This window comes from Cupressus sempervirens, chromosome 8, assembly GCF_028749045.1.
Source record: "Cupressus sempervirens isolate cs-2001-9-10 chromosome 8, ASM2874904v1, whole genome shotgun sequence".
Lineage (NCBI taxonomy): Eukaryota > Viridiplantae > Streptophyta > Pinopsida > Cupressales > Cupressaceae > Cupressus > Cupressus sempervirens.
Window position 1 is genome coordinate 359,571,051 of NC_143125.1, and position 25,313 is coordinate 359,596,363.

At 35.1% G+C, this 25,313-nt stretch overlaps 1 protein-coding gene across 5 annotated transcripts in view; it reads left to right on the top strand.

Annotated features, from left to right (window-relative positions):
* Positions 1–20,187, top strand: part of LOC149542815 (uncharacterized) — a 97,807-nt gene extending 77,620 nt beyond the window's left edge. For 2 of the 5 annotated variants that reach the window (XM_089797705.1, XM_089797707.1), the window contains 2 exons: positions 18,277–18,374; positions 19,343–20,187. The gene's annotated coding sequence lies outside the window, so the exon portion shown is untranslated. The remainder of the gene's footprint in view (positions 1–18,276; positions 18,375–19,342) is intronic. The other 3 variants (XM_089797704.1, XM_089797706.1, XM_089797708.1) reach the window with 2 other exon arrangements.
* Positions 20,188–25,313: the final 5,126 nt, after the last annotated feature.

Sequence of the window (25,313 nt, forward strand, 5' to 3'; positions counted from 1 at the left end):
AACCGCTTGGTTATGAGAAGTTGTGCACTACCATATTACATGTTGAGAGGAAAAATGTAGAGTCTCAACTTCAACCAATAAGAGATTTTTGGGTTCAATCGGGTGTGTCTATTATTTCGGATGGGTGGAAAGATTGTAGAAACCGTCCATTGATCAATGTTATTGCTGTATGTCCTAAGGGGGCAATGTTCTTGAAGGTAGTTGATTGTGAAGGGCAAGTGAAAGATGCAGAATTTATTTCACGCATTCTCATTGATGCCATAGAGTCGGTGGGTCCTGATAATGTTGTCCAAGTGGTCACGGACAATGCAAAAGTTTGCAGGGCTGCAGGGATAATTGTAGAGTCTAGATATGATCATATCTTTTGGACACCATGCACCACCCACTCTCTCAATTTAGTGATGAAAGCAATTGGCACCGAAATAGATTGGGTGAAAAGGATATATGAGGAAGCTGAAGAGATTCAAATGTTTGTGACAAATCACCACATGTCACAAGCAATTTTTAGGAGTTTCTCGGACTTGGAGTTATTGAAGGTAAATTTTTATATTTAATATATAATTGAATATTATTGGATTCCACAATTATTAATTTTTGTTGTTGTTTACATTAACATGTTTTAATTTTTAAATGTTTTACTAACTTGAGTTTAATATGTTCTTAGGTTGCTGAACCCTGCTTTGCCTCTCACACAATCGTCTTGAGACGACTTGTGAAGGTAAAAGAAGCATTGAAGCATATGGTCATTAGCCCCCAATGGGGCGTTTGAAAGAATTCCAATACAGCAAGGGCTTTAGATGTGAGAAGAATGATACTAGATGAGGATTGGTGGGGTCTTGTGAGTTATGTGTTGGAAATCACCGATCCAATAATGGCAATGCTTCGCTTCGCAGATAGTGATGAGCCATGCCTTGGGGATATTTATGATTCCATGGATAGTATGCTGGAAAAAATTAAAATGGTAAGTTTTACGCTCTTTTACAACAATTTTTTATTTGAGAGATATCTAGATTCTGAAGTTTAAATTGACATATTCACTAATTATAATTATTATTCATATTTCATATCTTAGGTCATACAAAGGAGGGAGAATGATCCTGAGGACACCCTTTGCAAGAAGGTCGAAAAAATTGTTCATCATCGATGGAACAAGATGACCACACCTTTGCACCTCCTTGCATATGCTCTATTCCTGAGGTATTGTAGTTCTTATCAAATGTTTGTGCTATTGATATTTGATAGTGTTCAATTGTCTTTTGTTATCCCCAGGTACTATAGTGCAGATGTACTTCGCCTTCCAGGTAGAGTGCCACCATTTAGAGATGTAGAGGTTGCAGATGGGTATAAGAGGGCACTAGTTAAAATATTCCAAGATCCAGAGATTGGGGCAATTGTGAGGAGTGAATTTGTTGCTTTCAACTTAGGTGAGGATCTCCACCCTATTGCCATAGTAGACCAAAGCAGGATGGGTGCCATCAAATGGTAGTACCTTCATGGGCAAGCCTCACGTACCTCCAACCTCTTGCCATAAAGGTCCTATCCCAAGTAAGTTTGTAAAATTAAGCTTAAGGTTAACATTCTCAATTCCTTGAATTTATTATTTAATTTATTTATCTTGATTGTTGTATTGATAATTTTTAATTTCTCTTTAGGTTCTCAGCTCTTCTGCAGCTGAGTGGAATTGGAGTACTTACTCCTTTATCCACTCAGTCAAACGCAACCGGTTGGCTCCAAAAAAATCAGAAGACATTGTGTTCATTCACAACAATTTGCGCTTGTTGTCACGAAAGGATCCAAAGTACAAGAAGGGGCCCGAAAAGCTTTGGGATGTAGCACCCGAGACTCCTGATTTAGATATGACCATCCAGGATCTTGCTAGATCCACTTTGATTGATGTGGATGATGAGGAGGAGGATTATGAGTTAACAATCCCCTCTACTACTAGTGGTTTGGGTTCCTCTACTGATACAGATGCAACATTTGCAGCTCATCAGTACCCCTTTGATGCAGATTTTCTTGAAAATCCATTTGATGATTAAATCAAAAACTTTAGTGTTGACTATTGACTCTTTTATGAGTAAATCATGTTATAAACTTTAAGTTTAATGATCTATATTTTGAATGTTACAAACTTTCACTTTCAGTAATTCAATGTGAATGTGTTGATTTTCTTTATAATCGTGAAAATAGAGTAATTATCAATGTCATTGATCAAGTATACTAGATTCTTAGTTGCATATTAGAATCATAGATTCATACTATGAAATGATTTAGTTTTAGAATTATGTATGTTTCTCTTATTTTTTAGCGTATATATATATATATATATATACATGAATCCTCCACGAATCATAGTTGGGGAAAAAAAAAAATGCCGAATCCACAGATCCGATTCACGTGCCCGAATTGGATTCATGTCATGAATCGGCAACTAAGGGTGGAAGCATTGTCAGAAAAGAATTAGGCAGGGCGTCACCATCACTAGGCAAACAGATAGAGGACCTAGCAACTTGGAACAGAATACATCTATGGAATCGCATGAGTTATTTTAATAAATAGTTTAATTAAAATAACTGAGTTGTTTAATAAATAATTTAATTAAAATAATTAAATTATTTATAAAACGTATCTTAAAGGATTTTAAATTATCTTTTGTCGTAGTACTTTTAATAATTATTTATAAATGTTCATTTAAATATAATCATGATTTGGCACCATTATCATTTAATAATTTAATAGTTGTACTTTATAATAATGTTTGGATTATAATAATTGTATTATTATAATCTTCGAATTTTAATTTTCCAATTCTTTCCAACTTCTTATTCTTTTCTTTTTAGTCAATTTAATATTTGGAATCCGAATGGTCATCTTGGTTTTCGTAGGGGTTTTCTTGTAACTGATGGAAGCCATAAGAACATTTAATATATTTATTTGAAACCTTTAACGTATTTGGACATCCATCCTTGCTCTCGACATTCTTCCTTGCTATGGCATTCTTTCCACTCTCGGCTTTCAAGCCATTCACATTTGAACCCCACAATTAGCATACAAATAGTTGAAGAAGCAACAACAGGTCATACTGTGCATACGGCTGAGTGTTTGCCGTGGGCTGGGAAAACACCTTCATACTCGAGCAACATGATCATAGGGCAGATTCACGTTTAATGCAGATCATTGAAAACGTTTTTCATTCTTTCCTGTTTGGTATAAGCATATGGTTTCTCTCCATTCTTGTCAATTGTTTAGTTTCTTGTTTTCAGCATTCTTGCAAGCATATCGTTTTCCTTTATGAGAAAGAATACGAACTGTAGCCAAACGAAATTCTCCTTTGAAGTCTGCCTTTGTTTATTGATTGAAGTAAGACACATGCCGTACTCTGCTTCACATTCCTTGTATTGTTTTTCTTTGCAAAGGTCAATGCCAGATTATTTATATACTCTAAGTCCGCTGATTCTTAACTAATTCATTTTTCACGTTTATAGCATTCGTAGCAAGAACATTGTGAAACCTTTTTCATGTCACTAAATTTAACAATTTATTTCCAATGCAAAGTATGTTAGATAGGGATAAATGTGTAAACACCTTTTATACTCTGTTTTATATTTGAAAAACCATGCCGTATACTTACATAGAATGCTTGAATCCAAACACTTTCAAATTAGATATGACATTGGATTACAAAGTCTGAATTTCTCATCCCTTCTCAATTATATTTGTTTGAATATGTAGAGCTACATGAAATTATCTTTGGATTCATGTTAAGGAAGTATATCAAACCAATTTAATATCAGATGCATCTTGAAATATATTTAGCTGAGAATGAGAAATTGAAACCAGATTATCAAGGAATTCACCAGGCTAAGAGCCAGAATAAGGTGAATAAGGTACAAGACATAACAGTAAAGGTTAATTGTTTAGGCACCAAGGAGTCACCGGCCTGATGGCCTGATTATGGCGAGGAGGTATAGATGAACCTATTAAGAAAAAAAACATGAATGTTGACATTTTGAGATCTCTTAAGAACATGATCATAAAATATGAAATGATGGTTGAATAAACGAAAGAGCCGTTTGCTCTGAGAATCTCGAACACTTGGGACTCACCTGACTGTGTAGTCAAGAAGATGGGTGATGAGGTGTGAGATAGGAATCATCAACAATATGAATCAGTAACATTTCAATATTACCATTTAATATGAATTAATTAATAACTCATGCACAATCCTATTACTGTGATCTCCTGCTGCCAAGTCGTATGGCGAGTTAAATTATCAGGAAGCCAGTGGATGGCAAGATGTCCCCTGTCAATTCCGGTTAGGGAGGGCCTTTCTCGTTAGAGATCGTGTGGGGATATATTGTGGTCCGAGGTTGGGTGGTTAAGCTCCTGACAATGTTTCACCTCTCTCAAGATGTTGGATATACGTCAGACAGAGATAAGCCATGCATTCAATTGTTTATCGGAAACAGGTATTATCATTTTTTATTAGGAGGAGGTAAGATTAAATTGAAGTATTTCATTGTTATCATCATTTTACTTTCATATATATATGAATAACGAATATAAGTATATTTTCTAATCTTAAGTTACTGTCACAGATAAGTAATCGGAAGGAAAATAAATCCGAAGCCCTAATTGATTGTGTGACAGCTGGAACCTTAAATGATAGTGTGATAGTTGGAACCTTAAATGATACAGTGGTATTGGAAGCCCTAATTGAATCCGTGGTATCGAAAGCCCTAGTTGAATCCGTGGTTGTGGAAGCCCTAAATTGAATCCGTGATAAATGATGCCCTAATTGATAAAGTGGTATGTGATGCCCTAATTTTAAGTAATGGAAGTATTTAATTGTAATTATCATTTGATTATTAAATAGCGGTTTTTAGAGGATAGTTGTCATGTGAAATTGTTATAGTGTATTTGTGGACTAACCTAGGTGGTTGTAGAAGTATCCCTAGTTTGAATTCGATTTTAGTTTTTCTAAGGTATGTAGTTTTTCAACTTCTGTAATAATTTCATTTGAAGGTACTTAAAGTTTTTAAGTTAAAAATTTTTGTCTAACTGATTTTAGTGGTAAAACTTATTCACATGAACTTGATGATATAATTGTCTTCCTATGAAACGAAGTAATAACTGTATTCCTTGAGTATTGTTGAATGTTAAATTAGACCTTGGAAAATCGGGTTGTTACACTTCTTTTTTGATTTTCTTTGAAAAGTTAGTTGCACAAGTCTTTTAAGTCCAAGATTCACTGACCTTCTTCCTCACATACACCTCAAAAGTAGAGATTTACCTCCTCAATAAAATATGTTAATGATACTCAATAGAGTCGCAACTTTTTTAGGAAAGAAAGAAATAAATGTCTAAGTGTTTCCCCAACAGATGCCAAAAATAACTTGAACTTGAAAAATGATTTTATGAAAATATCAATAAAACTTTAAATTTAGTTGCTTTCAAAGTTTGTGTGAGGTGAAAATAAAAGAAATTCAGATTAAGCTGAAATCAAAACTTTGAACACAATCAGAATTTTCAATTTTAGGAAGAACTTTATATACGTTATGCTTAAATGTTGAAAAAAACTAATTTGTAAAATCTGAAAAGTATAAAATAGCAAATGGTAAATGCTGAAATTAAACTTAATAACTTATTCATGATCTTGGCAAATGTTTAGAAAACAAAATCTGAAACTTACCAAAAAATTGTGTTTTAATGAGTCTCTATAGTGGTCTGAGGGAGTAAGTATGCAAAGCTTACTTGCAATTTCCCCAGTAGAGTTGCCAATTTGTTGGTTCCCAAAACCATAAATTAGAATCCTACGAGCCTTGCCTGCTCGATGTTGGGAGATAAGGGCTTGAACTTCAGCAGCAGTAGGATTTCTTGTTACTGACACTCCAAAGATAGTTGCCAATGGAGTGACCAATTGTTTGATAAATTTGTTCAACTCTTCTATCTCAGCTTTCATCCTAACTTTTGACAACTTCAGGTTTTCCAATTGTCCTTCAATTACTTCATTGGTTGACTTCCACAAGCCAATCTTGGTGTCATGTCTGGCCTCTCCAAGGTCCACCAAGTGCAAGGTAAAATCACTAGTAGTCATATCTTCAATTCTTCTTTCTTTGTTGGGCTTGGCTATCTCCATTGTTAGGTGCCCTATTTCTGAATCTTGCCCAAGTATAGACAAGGTTTTCTGCTTCTTCACTTTGGTTAATGCAGATCTAGAACAAATTGCAAGGGATATGGTATCCTTGGCGGGGGCGCTTTCATATTTCCTTTTCCTTTTTCTCTCTAGAGTATCCTCCAACCAAGAGTTAGTGCCTATCACTTTGGAGGCTGTCCCAAGTGATTCTATGCTAAACATCTTCTTCTTGACTGGAGTAATTGCCATTGCAGTTGAAGAGAAGGGATTCTTCGGGGTTTGAGAAATGAGCTTGGAAGAGCTTTGACCTTTCTCCACCTCTGAGGTTTTCTTAGTTGCCTCATTAGATTCAGTAGATTCACTGTTATTGCTCTTTCCATCTCCCAAATCCACTATCTGCACTGGGGAGCCACTTGGTTGCAGAAGTAAAGCACTTACTTGTGGAATTGGGCTATGATGAGGTGAGGAAACTGGGGTGACATGAGGAGAGGGGACTAGTGTAACATGAGGAGAGGGAACTGAGGTAACATCACTAGCTTTTGGCTCCTCCGTCTTCTTCTCCTCAGCATTAGTTTGGGTTCCAATAACTGGGAGAGAGCCATCATGATAAGTCTTAGCTATGGGGATGCTCTTGTCTGGAGGTTGGTCACCTCCTCCCGAAGGTTGAGCTGGTCCTTGAGTGATAGCTAGAGTTATGCCTGGTGTGGCACTTTGGGAGGAAGAGGGAGTTGGAGTTGTTGGAGAAGCTTGAGTAGTTGTGCCCTTGCTTTGGCTTCTTTTGGCTGTCCATTCGACTCATTTCCCAGTTCTTTTGATGATTTGGGCCATCATAGTATCTAAATCCTCCTCAACATCTTGATAAGGCTCTGAACTGATAGGAGTGTCTCTTAACTTAGTCAGATATGTATTACTATACATATGTTGCCCATCATCCTCCAATCCTTCAACATTAAGATTGATATTATATGTTTTTATTTGCTCCACTGTGAGGCTGGCGAAAGCTCTCGACTTTCAAATTCATCTCTACCATCCGCCCAATAATCTTCAATAGTGGTAATGTGTTTGATCACACTCCCAATCTGCAACACCTCCCTCGCATATCCTTTCAGATCAAACATAGGTCTCAAGACCTCATACATCTCCAATTTGTATTTCACCTCAAACACTTTGAGCATATTCTTTGCATCAAATCGGGACTCGCAACTGAAAGCTCCTACTTTCATAGGAAACTCATATCCCTTCTTCAAGCTTCTGCTTAGCACATTCACCTGGATCGCCTGTGTCACGATCTCTATTAGCATGATCATGTTGCTCAGATACTTGGGCAGCTTCAAGGGGAATCCATTGAAAGCTGCAAGGCACGAATACAAGAAAGATGAGAACTGCATAAAGTAGCTTCCAAACTGACTAATAGCCGCCATTGCCTTCGGACTGAATCTTCTCTCTGAACATCCTTGGAGCTCCTTGCAAATTCTCATTGTGAATGCGTCATTAACCTTGACATACTCCGCATAACTATTTTGCAATTGCAAATATGGATAGAATTCATAACACTTCACATCATTGGGAAAATTTTCTATTCTTGGGAGGCTCGGCCATAACTGTAGAGATGCTAGCATGTAAATCAGAAAGGAAGACATATAGAAAGTGTTGTAGAACTTCGCGACGCTGAGAGCATTGGAAAGATTTTCACTTACCTCATGAGCCCAGTCAATATATTGAATATTTGAATAAATAACTTGTACCGAAAAGAAATATTGTTCAACGAAATTTTAAGCTTCTACCTCACCTCTCAATCTGTGTAGGAGAACCAGAATGTCTACAATCTCAGGTTTGAGATTAGTACCAAATAGAGTTTTGGGAACCTTACTTTTAGCACTCCGCGGCTTTTGAAACTAGGACTGCATAATCTCCTTCCTCCAGACCATCTTCTTTGCAAAGAACTCAAAGATTGCTCCTCCCACTGTCAAGTCCGAAAACTCCTCTTATTCTGGAACTCGGAGGCAATTCACCACAATTTGCCTATCAATGGAGATCAATACTGTATGATTAGGTAACGCAATCTGTCTGGTATCCGTATTGTAGTGTTTTATGCATTCATAAACCAATTTTGGAGCTTGAACTGCCGCCGAAAAACCAACTGCTTCCACTAGTCCACATCCTCAGAGCTTCTCAATTATAGGATGAATTGGCTCTGACTTTAGCCTTCTTTGGAAATCTTGCATATCATAAAAACAGAATGAAGTATCCGTGAAATTCTGCAATGTGGACTTGATTCCATTCAACCCATCAAAACCCGCAAACATGGTTGCCATTCTGTTTGAGAATGAAATGAATTGAAATTTTGAATGTAGATGAAGAGCTGGATATTGAATTTGCAAATACAAACTATTTGAAAGCGTTGTGCAATTTAACAGAATAAGAGTTCAAGAAAAAGCGGTAGTTTGAATAACTGTTATGTTTCCATCTATATAGGAGTCTCAATTCATCCGTTGATCTTCAGGATTCCTGCCACACAAATGAATTAAAGGATGAATCCATTGAAACAGTAAATGCGGGAGCTCTAACGGATATTTCGGTGTCTTTTCACTGTTTCTGTTGGCCCAACGGTAACTTTCCATTCTTTCATACTTGCTTTTCTGTTTCCCATTAAGTTTCGGAAAATTATGAACAGGGTACTCCGTAAGGAAATATCCGCCCAATCGAATTCTGCTTAGTATACCCTTCCCGTAGTGGTTAGATTGTTTCCATTATCATCTTAAGATGTTTTGTGTATAATATGTGGGCCAAATCCGCTTACAAAGTTGATTTTCTTCTAAATGCGAAAAATCGTCCTCATGGGTTGAAAACCTGCCGAGGAGAAGACAATTTGCATTTCTCCGCCCAGGCTTTCCTTTAAACTTTATCTTTTGAGTTGATGTTTCCTTTGGGTTCAGAGAAGTTTAAAAGGACTGTGAAAGTCGGATGGGACTCACTTCCTTGTTTCTTTTCCTTTACAATTGCCTTTGGTGGAAAACGAACCTCATGGGCCTAAAACCTACCTAAAAGAAGTTGGTTTTTCATTTTCCGCTTAAGATGATTCTGGGCATTGTGATGGATTCTGAACGTTTCCTAAGGTAATATGTCGTAGAGAAAATAGGGATTCTCCATAAGATAGCTCATTATCTTCTTACATAGGCCTGTAAGCATCATTTGTTGCTTTTTGCAGAAAATCACCTTCATGGGTTGAAAACCTGCCGAGGAGAAGGCGATGATCGTTTTTCCGTAAGCTTCCTCTTTTCATTAAAAATATGATAAGACGCAGACAAGCCCAGCTTTGTGAATAACTTTTGCATGTTGCAAGAATCTCCATCGAATTAGGTACTAACCTACATGTAAACTCACAACATAAAAGAAAATCACTCGACCATGAAATGTGGGAGAAGGGAAAGATGAAAAATCCGATGAAGACTCTTTTCACCTAAGGGAACTTAAAACTAGACTTAGACATACCTATGCTTAACTAAGACACAAAATTCTCCACTTTGCAAAATGGTTACAGGGTGAAAAGTGAGGCAACACATGCATAATCAAATACTCAATGTTTCACGATGAAACAACAAACATTTAATCCTCTCTTGATATAAGGTCATCTCTCATTCTAAGCTTGCAAAGTAAGATCATGAGATGACTTCAAGGTTCCTTCTATTGTAGAAACTCACTCAGTGTAATAATGCGATTTATTGGTTATCACCCGAGTTAACAGATTCTCTCCTAGACCTGGGAATTCTTGGTTCAATTCTCTCAAAAGTTTGGTCCTTTTCAGATTCTGTCAAAAGTCTGCCATAGAGACCAAATTTGGCTAGGAATTCTCTCAGAGGAACCCTGACATAATTTAGACGACTTTTGAGTGACTTTGATTTACAGCATAGGGACCTGGACAGAATAAATTAGACTCAGAAAAACACCCTTTTGTTTACTTTTTCAAAAAGATTTAATACCAAATTATACTAAGAATTAGAAAGCACATGAATAGACTCAAATTACAAATTATATTTAATTTGAATAAAATGCTACTTGAGAAGAATCAAGATGTATAAAAGTGCCACACATCTATTATGGAATGTATAATACACTATAATTCGTTCGTATACACTAACATGTATATAAAAATATGGATTGAACAAAATCTATAGAGATCTTTATTGTGGTTAAATCTAGATCCAAAGCCCGCTTTCTTGCCTTCATCTAGTGTGATCCAAAGTTGATTTCTTTGAATCATCCGGTATGATAATTAATGTGTGAAGCTTATGATATGGCAACAATCACAACCTTGGCCTTAAACATGCCTATAACATTACTTTTTCTGCTTCTAATTTGTAACAGAATGTTGATGATTTGCTTGATAGTTTTTATTATATCTGATCGTGATAATTTTGACATTATTGTTTTTGAATTAAAACATTGATATGGTGGTGTATTTTGCTATGTTGCATTAATATTAGCATAGTGGTCTATGAACTTTGTATATATATATATATATATATATTCTTGTATAGACGAACCCAAAACGAAACCGAACCTAACCTCCAAAAACATTGAACAAATTTCAAACTCAAATTTGAATTCATACCTTAATTCGAACTGGCAACTTAGGTTATCACAAAGGGATGCATGCTATTCATTCAATGGGTATCAACTCTTGTACTTCTAGATTTGGATTTACAACGTACAATGAAAATATAGTTTTTGATTTTCAAATATCCACTTGAACTTAAACTTACTGCTACTTCTACCTCTAACTAGGAATGAAAGGAATCTCAGACTCTACTCGATGTAGCTTCATCAACGACTCCACCCACCTAGTGCAAACTTCTAAGGATATACTCAAATGATTTTCAAATCAATAGCTACCCTCTTCAATCCCACCAATGGATGCAAATTGAAGATTGGATATCAATTGAAATTAAGTACTTTCACTAGCTCATGACACAAGGCACCCCTACCATCAACAAGAGGCTAATGGCCTAGTTTAAATTTGAGTCAAGCAAGTAAATATCCACAATTCTTTCATCCAACTAAACTTCTTCTAAACAACGTGAAATGAAATCCTAAACTGAGGAAATATGGATCACTATGCAATAATGCAAACTTGATCACAACAATTCACCATGCAAGACCCAACAATGAAAAGTAGAGCAAATTTGACATTATATTAGCAACAATTCTCCAACAAGTCCTAATTTACAAATGAGAGGGTTGGGGTTTATATAGGAGCTCCAATTATAATGAATGACCAAGATTGATTTGAAATCAATGACCCAGATTAATCCATTACAAACTCTAATTAGGGAAACCAAAAATAGCCAGTAGAAATGAAACACCACAAAATAAGCCAATGAGAAAATTCAAAGGCTTGAAGATCAATAAGAAGCAAGGAAGCCGCCTAGTCATCATGCAAGATGTATACTCCTTTCTTCTTCTCCCTTTTAGTAAAATCAACGAACTTAAGTAAAATTTCACTAAGTTAATCCATCTCAATTTTAGGAAGGCCTCCATGTTAAAACTCTATGACCTCTAACTTCTCAATGCAATTTTTCTCTAATTCCACTACCTTATCCTTAGGAATTCTTCATTGTTCTTGGACTTTTTTTTCTCTTGGATAGATCGACTTTACAATGCTTGGAGCCTTGGTATTTCCACCTTCATTGTTTGGAATTCTTCTTTCTCTTCTTGATCTTCATATTCTATCCTTGGAGCAATCCCTAGAACACATTAACATCTTCCTTGGCACAGTAAAGCCATTTCCTTGTATAACTCAATCATCATCAGAACCACTTCCCTGATGGGAATCTTGTCCTTAGATTCTTTCTTGCTCTCAACCTCAAACTTGTCCTTATGTCCTTATCCATGCTTCTATACTAACTTCGGTGTTAGAATGATCCTCAAACATTCCTTTTTGTACTTTTTCAATCCTTACAGAAAATTGATGTGAATAGGGACAAGCTGATCTCCTTGTAAGATAGACTTTATTCTTCAAACATTTAACCAAGTGTAGAGTTGACTTGCATGGGAAAAAAAACACCAACCGGAACACCAATGTTTGAACATTTTTGACACTTTGAAAAATGCCACCATTCGTTATTCCTTCCAAGGGAAAAATGACCTTAGTTTGGACAAATTTGATACTTAGAAAAATCTTGGAATCCATATTTGCCACCCAGGGAAAAACGACCCTAGTTGGACAACCTCTAGACTTAGAATTTTTTTTTTCATGTTCCACACTCAATCTTGGGGAAAAATGACCCCTGTTTGGACAATTTCCAGACTTGAAAAATATTCCAAGTTCCCAACTTCCTCTAAGGGAAAAATGACCCTAGTCTGGACAATTTCCAAACTTTGGAAAATCTCAAGCTCACACTTGGGGGAGAGTCACCCCTTTTCTGGATTTTTCAGACACTTTGCAAATTTTCAAGAAAACATTATGCAAAGTAGGTGGAAATTCATGGTATGCTTCGATTTTGACCTCCACCACTTAGAATTGTTTCTGGAAATGCCAAAATAAGAAGGGAAATTCATGCTGAGCCCGGATTTTGATCATAATATTAATCGAAATTCATGTACAGTTCGTATTCTGAACAAAATATGAAGGGGAATTCATATATAGTTCGGATTTGATCAAAATATGAAGGGAATTCATGTATAGTTTGGATTTTGATCAAAATATGAAGGGAAATTCATGTATAGTCCGGATTTTGATCAGAATACGAAGGACAATTCATGTATAGTCCAGATTTTGATCAAACTATGAAAGGAAATTCATGTACAGTTCGGATTTTGTGCGTTTTTATAAAGAAAACTTGATTTACCTTAGGATTTTGGCCATTTTTAACATGAAAAATCAATTTTTGTAAGGATTTTAAGGCGCTTACGCTTGGAATATGTCTTTATATTGAATTTTGGACTAATTGACTTGCCAAAAGTTAAATACGCTAATAATTTTATGTCCAGGCCATTATAACATGATCCTGAAAGACTTCAATTTTAACATTCCCCCTTTAATATCGCAACTTGGACATTTTATTTTTTGCATTACCTCTCTGTCTTTTAAAGCTCAAAATTGCCAAATTTACTGTCAAAACCTAATTGACCTAACAATTACGAGCAAAAAGAGGGCTCCCAATTTGCAATGGAGCGATGGTGTGAAAACCTCACAATATTATGCTCCACGAAGTTTTTGGATTGGTTATGACAGCAGATGGGAGGTGCATTTCAAGTACAATTATTTAGGTGATTTTTTAGGGGACAACTATTAAACAAATTCAAAACTCAAAATCTAAGGAAATATCAAATATATATGATAGCTGTGGTAAGGCATTTGTAACATCCACTTTTCCCGGGTTGTAACTAACATCATGTCATACCAAGGAAATACAGTTAATACTTCATATTCACAAGAAGATAGTTATAACAGATACGTACATGTGAATGAGATTAATGGTTACAATCGGTTAAATGGAAATTTCATAAATAACTATTGAAGATACCATCAATGAATTTAACAAGGAATTTAAAATCTACATACTGTATAATTCAAAACCGAAATCCGTCTAGGGATGCTTTTGCAAAACCTAGGTTAGTCCATAAATACCACTTAGCTATACTACTTTATTGAAATGACAAATACCATCAAATACCACTATATCATTTAGGACATCAAATATCATTGTACCATTTAGGGCATCAAATACAATTGTATCATTTAGGGCATTAAATACCATTGTATCATTTAGGGCATCAAATACCATTGTATCATCCCTTCTCCTTCCATTGCTAACTATGACAATAACATATAGTTAGAAAATACATTCATATTCATTATTCACATAAATGAAAGACTGAAATAACAATCCATCAGATAAACTTATCTCTTGCCTATAGATATATTCCATGCTCAGTTGGAAGATCAACCGATCTAACTAGTTACCATTTACGTTGATGAGAAAAGTTGCTTTCATTAGAGGAAATAACTAAATTGATGATATGAATCAATCCATCATATAACCATCATAAAAGTAAAATACCTATTACCAACAAATGTTAAAGGCATAATTTATCTTTGTCTGGTGCATGTCCTGACATCTTGTGGAGAGGGGAAACATTGTCAGGGGTTTAACCTTCCAACTGTGGACCCTCAAAATATTCCCACATAATCTTATTCAAGAAAGGCCCTCCCTACCCAGACTAGACATGGAACACCTTGTCTAGCTACTAAGCATCCTGGTACTTAATTCCACCACTTGACTTGATAACAAAATATATGAATTGGACAACATGAGCTTACTTGGGGACGTTCTTAGAGTTTAATTATATATTGTATCATGTTTAATAGTTCTAATTTCTGTCCTTCCTTTTGCAGGGATTTCCTCCACCTCTTCACCCTCTTTCATTGGTCCTTCTGAATAGGGTGAATCCTTGGTGATTGATTATACTGCTAAGCATAGAATTCTTCCATTAGCAGTAAATTTTTGACTCTCAGCTGAAAACATGAGATAAAACCATTCTGGCAGTAAGCTGTTCTGATGAATCAAAAATCATAAAATTAAGATGTTTCACACACATACATAGATCTGTTCTTTATGAGAGTCATGCTTGTGCATTCCGACTTATTTAGATTCTAAACAGTTGGCATTTAATCATAAAGAAAGAAACAATAAAAACAGGCAGACATGAGCCAACTACTTATACTTTGCTTGTAACATTTGAACATAAAATGTTTGAGGAACAATGGCAGATTTAGACTTATCGAGAAAAGTATTGGCATCGATTTCTGAATAAGAAGAAATGGAAGTAAACATAACCTGATCGTTGATCAGTGAGGCTCAAGAAGTCTTGCCGTTCTTTGGTTCAAGTTGTTCGAACAATAGAGAACAATGCTAGCAATCTAGTTTGTAAGAACCGTGAGATAGATGAAGCTCAATACTTTAATGTAAAGAAGCTGAGAGGGAAGAAAAGGTTGAATGCCGTTCTCGGCAATGAGAGTTTTAAATATAAGGCCATGACAATTGTAAAGGAACAAGATCCTCGGTTTTCTTGAGTTCACCGATTAAAAGGAAGAGGTGCTAAATGTATTCAACATCTCTCATAAAGATTTTGTAATTTTAAAACAATTATCAACCGACTCCTTTGAAAAGTTAATTAAAACAAAAGGTTTATATATATATATATATATATTTCCAATGATGTCATCATGCTAATATTATGTCCAAGGTCATACCTACTAGATACATATATCTATGTATGTGCGTAATTCGGGGGATTATGATTTATTCTAACCTTATATTCTCTCAATATATATGCATGTATATATTTATACATATATTACTAGAGATGAACTAGAGATTTAATATCATGGTGGCATCATATATATATATATATATATGATGATGATGATGATGATGATGAAGAAGAAGAAAAATGGAGATGCCATCATAGAACAACAAAGGTAATGGTTTTGAACATGAATTTTGATAATGATAGCTATATATTTTATATGTTTGACGAAGTAGCTTATGGTGGACCGTTAATCATTGTAGGTATCATTTGTTCCACATTTCTTCCTTTAGGTATGCTTGCTTTTGAAAATCTTCCCCACAAAAAGTATTGAACAAAAACAGTGAAGTGTAATGAACATCCATATGTCACTTAATCCATATTCTCAATGTCCTTCAAGGTGTTGTTCAACACACAGACATTACACGGGGTCTAAGAACGTGCTTGGAAGAACTCTGCTATCAAGCTAGATACCTTACATACACAAGCTAAATTGGTCACCGCTTTTACAACATGAGTGGCTCCAATAACTTCTATAGCATCCTTGAAAATATCAAATTAGATGTTTGCATTCTCCCTCTTCCTGAAACAATCAATAGCTCGAAGAAAATTAGAGCCAACTAAACATTTGACTATGATATCGATGAGTAGCCAATGTTTGATATCAGTCCATCCATTCATGATGGTAGAGCTGCAATCTGTTATCCAAGTTTTTCTCTTTTTTTTGCCTAACAAAAACTTATGTTCTCGATGTGGGACAGCTGAGGGACCAACAAACTATTTGATTTTGAATATTTGCTTGAAAGAGGGAGAAACATGCCACATGAAATGGTATGGCATGGGCCTTAAACTTCAACAATATTTTGATTTATGAACATGCATGTTATTACTGTATAACAACCAACATACTTTTAAATGTCATGCTACTAGCTCTCTTTCTTTGCATTTACTATGGCTAAAATGTCACAAGCAATTCTCTATTGCATGTGTCAACATCAATGTTCAAAGAGTAAAAATAGTGTAATGAATGTATTTCGATTGCCTATATAATTAGTCTGTAATCAAGTCTGGAGATGAACGATGAGTAAACAAGATACAACCTAAATAGGCTGATCTAGTGGACTGTTAATGAGTTGTCACATTTGAACATTGACAAGTTCAAAACATTGGCACACAACTTGAACTATGCGAGATGAAGAGAAGCTTCAATGAGAAAAAGAATTGTGCAAATCAACACTCCCTTAAGAACAAGGTTGGTGGGGAACATAACCATATAGTCATCATTAGATTACTAATTCACAATAGCAAATACTCAATTTACAAACACACTCAACACAGGAATCACTTGCTCATCAATAACAGCCCATTTTCAATAAAAGTGCTAGGTTCCTTTTCCTGGACCTTTCTATTGTAAACTGCTCTATTCTTGAGTGCTGTTGAACTACTTTTGGTCATCTATGGACTATGATTATTTCTTTCTAACAATAGAAATAAATGAATTACAAGGCTAGTGTTCAAATCCATCAATTGTGAAAATTGAAAAATGAAGAAGCACATTGCCATTAATATCTCCTACTTTCATCATAAGCTAAAGCTCTTGTTCTGTTGTATTGCCCCCAAACATCTCATAACCTGACCAACCTCCAGCAATGAAATCTTTTCATTGCCATTGGTGAGAATCAGAAATTCTCTAGAGCAGTGCATGCCTTAATCCACTTACCACTGTCCTCACTTCTAACCAGAATTTCAATCAAACTATTAGTAGGAACTCGGGTATGAAGTTGAACACAATACATCCTTCGTGTTAGAAACGGCAGCAGATACAATAAAAAATATTTTAACACTTAAAACATTGAGTTTATGAAGATCAAAAATCAAAACTTCATTAAGTGACTTAAATGATGCAGACCATATAAGAGACCATGTGAAATTTTTTGAGCCCATGAAAGCAGCTGTGGAGCCAGAATGCTTCAAGACAGAGACTTACCAGTGATGTCCATCTCAGACTGTTTCTTGCTTATTGCATATTCAATTTTCATTTGTTAAAGCACTCCTGGAGCCAGAATGGTTTAAGACTGTGAGACTTACCAATGATGTCTATCTCGGGTTGTTTTTTAATTGTTGCATATTTGATATTGATTTGTTGGTATACTATTAATAAATGATCTTTTAAGGAGAAGATATTGTCTCCAAACATCTTGTAATAACCGAAAACAACAAAATTCTCTCTAATGTTTCTTTCATTCGCTGGTTTAGTATAATTTTAAAATGGTGTTGTACTCAGAAGTGATATGCTGTATGCAAATATCTGGCAAAACTGAAAACATGATTCATTTGATGTGCTTTTTTGGTAGAAACAAGTGAAGCCAATTTGGGCAGTCATTAACGTGGATTTAAAAAAAAAAGAAACTAGGCCTCGTATCACAATTAACTCAACCACTGGCATCTTTGCGAGATTATCTTTCTAAGTTCAGTTGCAACAAAATACTAAATTGATTTTTTCAAATGGATTCAGTTTTGTAAGTTTGGAAGCATGGAAGGGTTGAGTATAATAAAGTCATTTTGTATTTAACTTCTAGGAGTGGGGAGGAAAAGAGAAATCTGAGTACTCATGTAGTAGTATAAGCTTTCCTTCTGTATCTAGTTTCTATGACTGTTGATTTCATTGGTGTGAGTCACATCATGTAAATCTTATGAATATGCATATGCAATAAATGATGCTTCACATACTTTTTGCAAATATGGGTTTATATCAAATCACAACATTACTGGTATGCATATTTATGATTGAATAAATTTTGGGATTTCTTTGACATTGCTTTCTCCAGAACTGTATTAGTTATGCTAGGAGATTGTGTGAAGGCTGATCACTTCACAACCCATTTGAAGATTTATTAGGCGGCTACAAATAATGCAGAAATAATTGGTAATGTGGCTATCCATTCTTCCTCACCTTTTTTTCTCCTTATTCTTCTTTTGGCATTTAATTTCATATTGAGTTAGGTTATAAATAATGTAAATTACAGTGCAATCTCAAATTCCTTGCCAGCCTTTTGATAATTGTCTGAATCAATAGCATTTTCATTTTTGACCAGATACATTGTAATCTGGTCAATTTGTCAATCAATGCAACTTCATTTTACGCTTTACAACTTAGGAATGACAGTCTAATCTACGGGTGGTTAAGATCATTTAAGATGATCAATGAACATTCATTCACTTATGCAAACAATCACCTTCATTTCTTCATCTAGGGAGCAGGAAAACTAGCTACCTTGTGGGTTTGGCTCTTTACACTCGTTGATAGATCTAAGATTCTGACATACCCTAATGGAAATAGTGAGCCTTGGAGGGGCTTATACTTTTTTCAAGATAGTCTGAGTTATTGTGTCAAAAAACCATTTCCACTTGTGATTCTTAGATATATGTTGCATTATCCAAATCTCTCACCCTGTTTTGTAGTCACCTAAAAAACATCATGAATTATAAAGATGCAATTACTTCATGAGGGATGTCTGGAAACCAGTGTTTTGTTCATCAAATCTGTCTTGAAATACTTTGGGCTACCACATTTTAGTGCTTAGTTGTGCCATTTTCTTGAAGAATTTCTCAGCATTACTGCTCCTGGACAGTGCATGGCAGAACAACTAAGACTTCCTTGAGCAATTATGAAAATATAGCTTCTTTTTCAATCTAGTTGTCTTCGCATTGCTCACTTTATTTTGCCGCCCTTTGTAGTTTTAAATATGCATAATTCAGTGACAGTTTTAATAGCCATATAAAGGGAAAGTAGCTGAATAAGTAATTTATTGCATTTTCTTTTGGTCACCTTTATGCGCCATATTCAAATTATTTGCTACCTATGGTTTGATTCCAAATTATCTGATAAAACAGGACTTGGCAGGTAGCTTAAAAAGTCATCTTGCCATTTATTGATGATAAAAGAAAAGCAAGCCAAGAGTTCACATACAGTTTCTGCAGAGCAATAATCTGTGAACCATTGCACATATCCATTAATAAGCAGAGAAAAATATGAGCTTCTTTTCCTCAGTTTTCAGTAAATATGGAGACATTTAACACAAAGGTGGAGGCAGCAAGAGGGTCCTTACTCCAACAAGATAAGTGAGAGAAATGTATCCCTAAGATTATTCAAATAGAAAAGAATTGATACAGAGACATCTAACTGATCTGAATTGGATCAGTCATATTCAGTTTTTCTCAGAAAGATGCATGTGTTATGAATGTTGCAACAATGCATATACCACTAATACAATGCCTATGTGGTGCTTACAGTCCAAAAGATGAAGACTTTAAGACATAGAAAGCAGACAGTTGCAGGTACTTGTATAAATTAGAAGTAAGATGGAAAAAGGTTTCTGATTATGACATGGTTCATCAGTGACTCATTCAGTCTTCATAATGGGAAAAAGAGGGTAAAGCGATGAAGTTAGCGGCCAATTATCTATGGAAAAATTGAAGTCTTTTGTTTCAATGGATGATGAGTCTGATCGATGTTTTTGCACAAGCATATGCATTTGACAGCTGCTGAATCTTCTCAAACAAGGCTGAAGATCAATCACCCTGATCAGAAATTGGGGTGATCCATGTAGACATTGCAAAACTTTCTATGCCTGCGATAATGCTTTTCACTAAATTTTCATCCACATTGATTGATCTTAATTGCTCAACTGATCTCTCTTGTTTTTCTATCCTTCAAATAAACAATTTTAATTATTTAATCATTGTTTCTTCCATGTAATCATTTTGTCTAATCATTAATTTCTGTCATCTAATTGTTCTACATTAATTATGCCTTTTCGACTAAATAAGTTATTTAATTATTTAATTATTTAATTTCTTTGATATTTAATTACCCTAATAATTGATCTTAGATACATAACTATTTTAAATATTTAATCCCTTAACTATCTATCTATTCTTTGAGATCAAATAATTACTCTAATTATCTGACCTCTTTCTCATGGCATTTTTAATTTTATAAATTCTAACTTATTTAATTATCTCCAATGTTGGGGGTGGGTGAGTGGGTTGGGCAATGGGGTTGAGGAGATGTGAATTAGTTGTGACAAATTTAAAACACTAAACCATTCTCCGTATATCAGATCTGAAAACTTTAAGAAAATGCAAAGCAAATAACACCATAACACTAGGTTGTTTTGTGTGGAAACCCTATTAAGGGAAAAACCACGGTGGGGATCAAATCCACTAGATGATGTACTAACACAATATTTTGCCAAAGGTAGATGAGGAATGCAAATGCATTCATACACTTGCCTAAAGCTCATTGCTCTAATACAACAAGAGCAACAACTCAAGATTTGACAACAATCCAATCACAATAAGGGCATCAACCCAATTAGTAAACAACAATCCATTGAGATGAACTGATTGAAAGCATCAACAATGCCAATACAGTTCGTTTGAAGTACATTATTAGTTTCTATTCATACCTCTTCTCAATTAACTCCGATCTCTATCTTTGATCCAAACTTGCATAATCACCTTTGCATCATATCATTCTCTATACACACTCGCATACTCCTCATACATGAATTTACAAATGAATTCATTTCTTTACACAAGTTTCTAACACTTTTAGGTCGGCTCATATGAGACCTAATTACAAAATTAATTACATCAACCAATGCTATTCCATAGGTGTCTACTATAACACATATGGAATACATTAAAATATCAAATAACATGTTACCAACCAACAATTAGTCTCAATAATCCAATCAACACGTCTTTTCGGTTGAGTTGGCTAGGAAATAATATCCCTTTCATTGTCCAACAAACAAATTGGCTTCCAAGTCTCCAATCCTCAAATACATTTGAAAGTGGACACAAATCCAAGTCTTCATGATGTATCAAAAATCCAACACCTAAATTTTGTTCCTCCAAAATTCACCGTAGAGTATACTGTACCTTTATCTGAAATAGTTCTTAGTAAATACTATTTGTAACCAATCTTCATCAAGACCTTGGAAACTTATCCGAATCAACTTAGGAACACATTTGATGGCAAATATAGCATGTAGACTCACCAATCATCATCTCATAAGGTTCGGTAGCTTAGGTTCAACAAACTGTGTCTTCATCAAAACTCTCTTTGCATTGTTCATCAGTAGCAACACTGACTGTTAGACATATAGGTTGAAATCAATGACATACCATTAATGTTAATCATAACTAACAACAATACCTAACAAGAATCTCTTCCAACATCCAACACACTTATCTAATGTTTCTTTCCACTTCTCTTCCATCTTTCCCATTTCACTTATTTCACATTTTACTTGTTAAAGTCGTGAGCATATTGCAAATAAAACCATATCAAACCATTGCTCATTTGAATATTATATATTATTGATTGTTTTGATTCATGTTTTGTTTCTTCCCAATTGATTTTATAAAGCATTATGTTCTCGTGAATAACTACCTACAAGGATGAAACTAACCAAACTAATCTACCCACTTTTATTCATTATTTACAAATAATCAATAATAATGTAACACTCTCCAACATTCCCCTTCCCCTTATGACATTAATTTGAACAAGAGTTGAACTTTACAAGGGTTGAATACAACTCTTCTGAAGACCTTGATAAAGTGCGTTCACCAATTTTCCTTTCTCACCCAAGAAATGTCGAATTGTTTGCATCAATGGATTTGAATTGTAGAACCTACAATCATTTATAGAACATTGAAAAACTAAAGTGTTCTCAACCTCCTACACAATGAGACATTTCCTCCAGAAATTCACATCTCCTCCAAGTATGTCTAAAACTTCCTTAATTGTTGTGGAAACAATCTTTCCTTTGTTGTTCAAATCATGAACCACATGTTTGTATGCAAGACATCTTTCCTTCGAAAGTCCACATTTACTTAGAGCGTGTCTTATGTCTCTTCAAGTGCTCAACAAATCACCAACCAAATATGAATAGACCAAGTGCACACACAAAAAATCTTGCCCCCTTTTTGCTCCTTTAATGACAAACATGATGCCAAGCCCCTTATTTCCCTAGGTGACACAAATAGGGTACTTATGCAACAAATTATCCACGAGCAAAAAATAAGCTCAGGATGATAAAAAGCTTCCTATCACCATTGCTTCCAGCCTTCAATACCATCTTTATTCATTTGATGTTGCATGTAAGTCTTGAAAAACCTTTAAAGTCCTATTAAGTGTAGTACAAATGGTCTCAAAGATACAAGCAATATTTGGAGTCATGAGATGTATAAATGATATCATGACCACAATTGCAAATTTTTGAAAACAAGTTATTCCTTCTATGCACACTTCTCATACAAAATATGTTCAATAGATTTCCTTCTCGTACCTTATAACCCCAATTACAAATTAATCTTAAATATGTCACTTTCAGACTTAAAATAGGCCAAAAACACAAATCTTCTTTCATGAATAATAATCTCATATTTTGTTTTACCTCCATTGCAGTTCGCATATGATTCACTTTGGTTCCCCAAAATATTCAAAAGGATAAATTTCAAAATGGGATATGAAAATAAAATCTTGTAGTAAATTCTTTCAAATAAAAATTGATTTGTTGTGACTTTTTTCACCTTGAAGAAAACTAACCATATGCCCTCAAAACATCATTTGTAATCATGAATGAAACACCATCAATCCCTTACAACCATTCAAATATGAATACTTTCAGAATAATGTGTTTTGATAATTTTAACCATGTCAAGTTTTAATTATCTGAAAAATAGAATGTTTAGCAATCAACATCAATGAGATCACCCATAATGAATATATAGATGGTGGTGCAATATGCAAAAGTCATCGTGCTCTACTCATACTCCATTAAATTTATTCCAATCCATTTAATTTCAGAGATTCAACAATATCTTGCATAAATTCTCTTAAATTTACTGATAGCAATCTAATCTAGCAAACAAACAATTATAAATTCACTCCATTGCTTATCAATCTATTTGTCCACAAGTCTTCTTTGCAGATGTTTGTCAAATGGCCAGCTATGGAGAAAAACACAGAACTAACTTCTTGGATTGTCTGGAAACAAAATTACCATATAATCTTGTTGGAATTTCTACATGAAGTAGTCTTTTTAGAACTTCATAGTCGTCCATTATTCAAAAGTAGCACCCAACAAAGAATTTTCCACCAATTCCCACACTCAATCTTCATAGAACTTGTAGTTCTAGATGTCCAACATTTAAATGAAGCAGGCAAACACCTCTTTGAATACTATAAATACAAACAGATTCTAAGTTTTGTTCTACTCATTCTTTTCTTTCTAAAACATTTGAAATATAAAATATCATTGAGAAACAAAAGTGATATAACATTTTTATTGGGATTGCAATTGTTGTGTAATTCTTCAAACATGCCTCAACGAATCTCAATTCTTCACAATGACAAAAATTTAATAATTATTTGCTTTGATACTATGTTAAAGTAGTGAGTAGATTACAACTAACCAAACTAACCTATCAAATTTTATTAATTATTTAAGCTAACCGACAATAATTTTAAGTCTCGAACATCACTCCCTCTTACCTATTTCCTCCACCTCTTTCTCCACTTAAAACATCCTCTCCTTCAATCATGACCCTTGATCATTCAATTTGAAATCAATCCTAACCATTAACTAAAAGAGGTGTAAATGCTTTATTGAATAACAAAGAGAACAAAACAAGAGAAGAAATAAAGAGCACTAAAGAGCTTTATCCTGGTCCACAAGTTGAGCTAGCTTCAGAGATAAATCAGGGGGAAGCATCCTATGATCAATAATGTTCCAATCCAGTGCATGCTCGGAGGCCCATTTAGCCAAGCAATCAACCACACCGTTCCAATCATGAGGGATATGCATAAAAGACAAAATTCAGAGAATTGCATAACTAAGTGATTTGTTGAATAACTAGAGCCAAATGCCAATTCACATCTACAAGGTGCTTTTTATTCAATAAATTCACAACCACCCGCGAGTCAGTCTCACAGGTAATTATTTTCCAACCACATTGACAACACCATTCCACTACAACCAAGATAGCAAGGGCTTCCATGAGGTTATTTGTATGGTAACCTTTGTAGATAGAAAACAGAAACTGAACATCACCAAAGCTGTCATGCCCAACTCCCCCAATGCCAGCCGGTCTAGGATTTCCCTAAGAAGAGCCATTAGTGTTGATTTTAAGAACTCCAGCTTGGGGAGGGGTCCAATGGCCCTCATGATTAACACGCTGAGAGTGCTGCCTAGCTCTATTCCCAGAGCATCTGTGGGGGAGAGAGGGAGCGCCACCTTGAAGAGGAAAGGAAAGGCATGAGTAAATACCAACATCTCCAGGGTCCAAACCCCCACCAATGTCACATTTAGCAAGGAGTGTTTCATGAAGAGAATTAGCAATTTTCCCCCACAGGTGCCTAATCCCCAATTGCACATCATGAAAGATCCTCCTATTTCTCTCAAGCCAAACATGCCATAAAATAAGAGTAGGGCCAATAGTCCAAGCTACTTGAAGAAAGGAGGTCTTGGAAGGGGGATGGCCCAGACGGTCCCAAAACTCAGACAAGGAGGAAACATCCCAAAATGTGCATCCCCACACACTCCACCAAAAGTGCCAAATCTGCTTGACAAAAGAGCACTGAAAAAAAAGGTGGGAAATAGTCTCTTCGCTATTGCGGCATGAGACACAGATGGAAGGCCCCTGGAAGCCTCTCTTGCAAAGATTCTCCCAAGTAAGACAACGATTGTGATTCAACTCAGCTAACCACTATCTTCCAAGTGAGTTCAAATCCTTATGTAATTTTTGTGAGTTCAAATTCTTATGTAATTTTTGACCTTTCAAATCA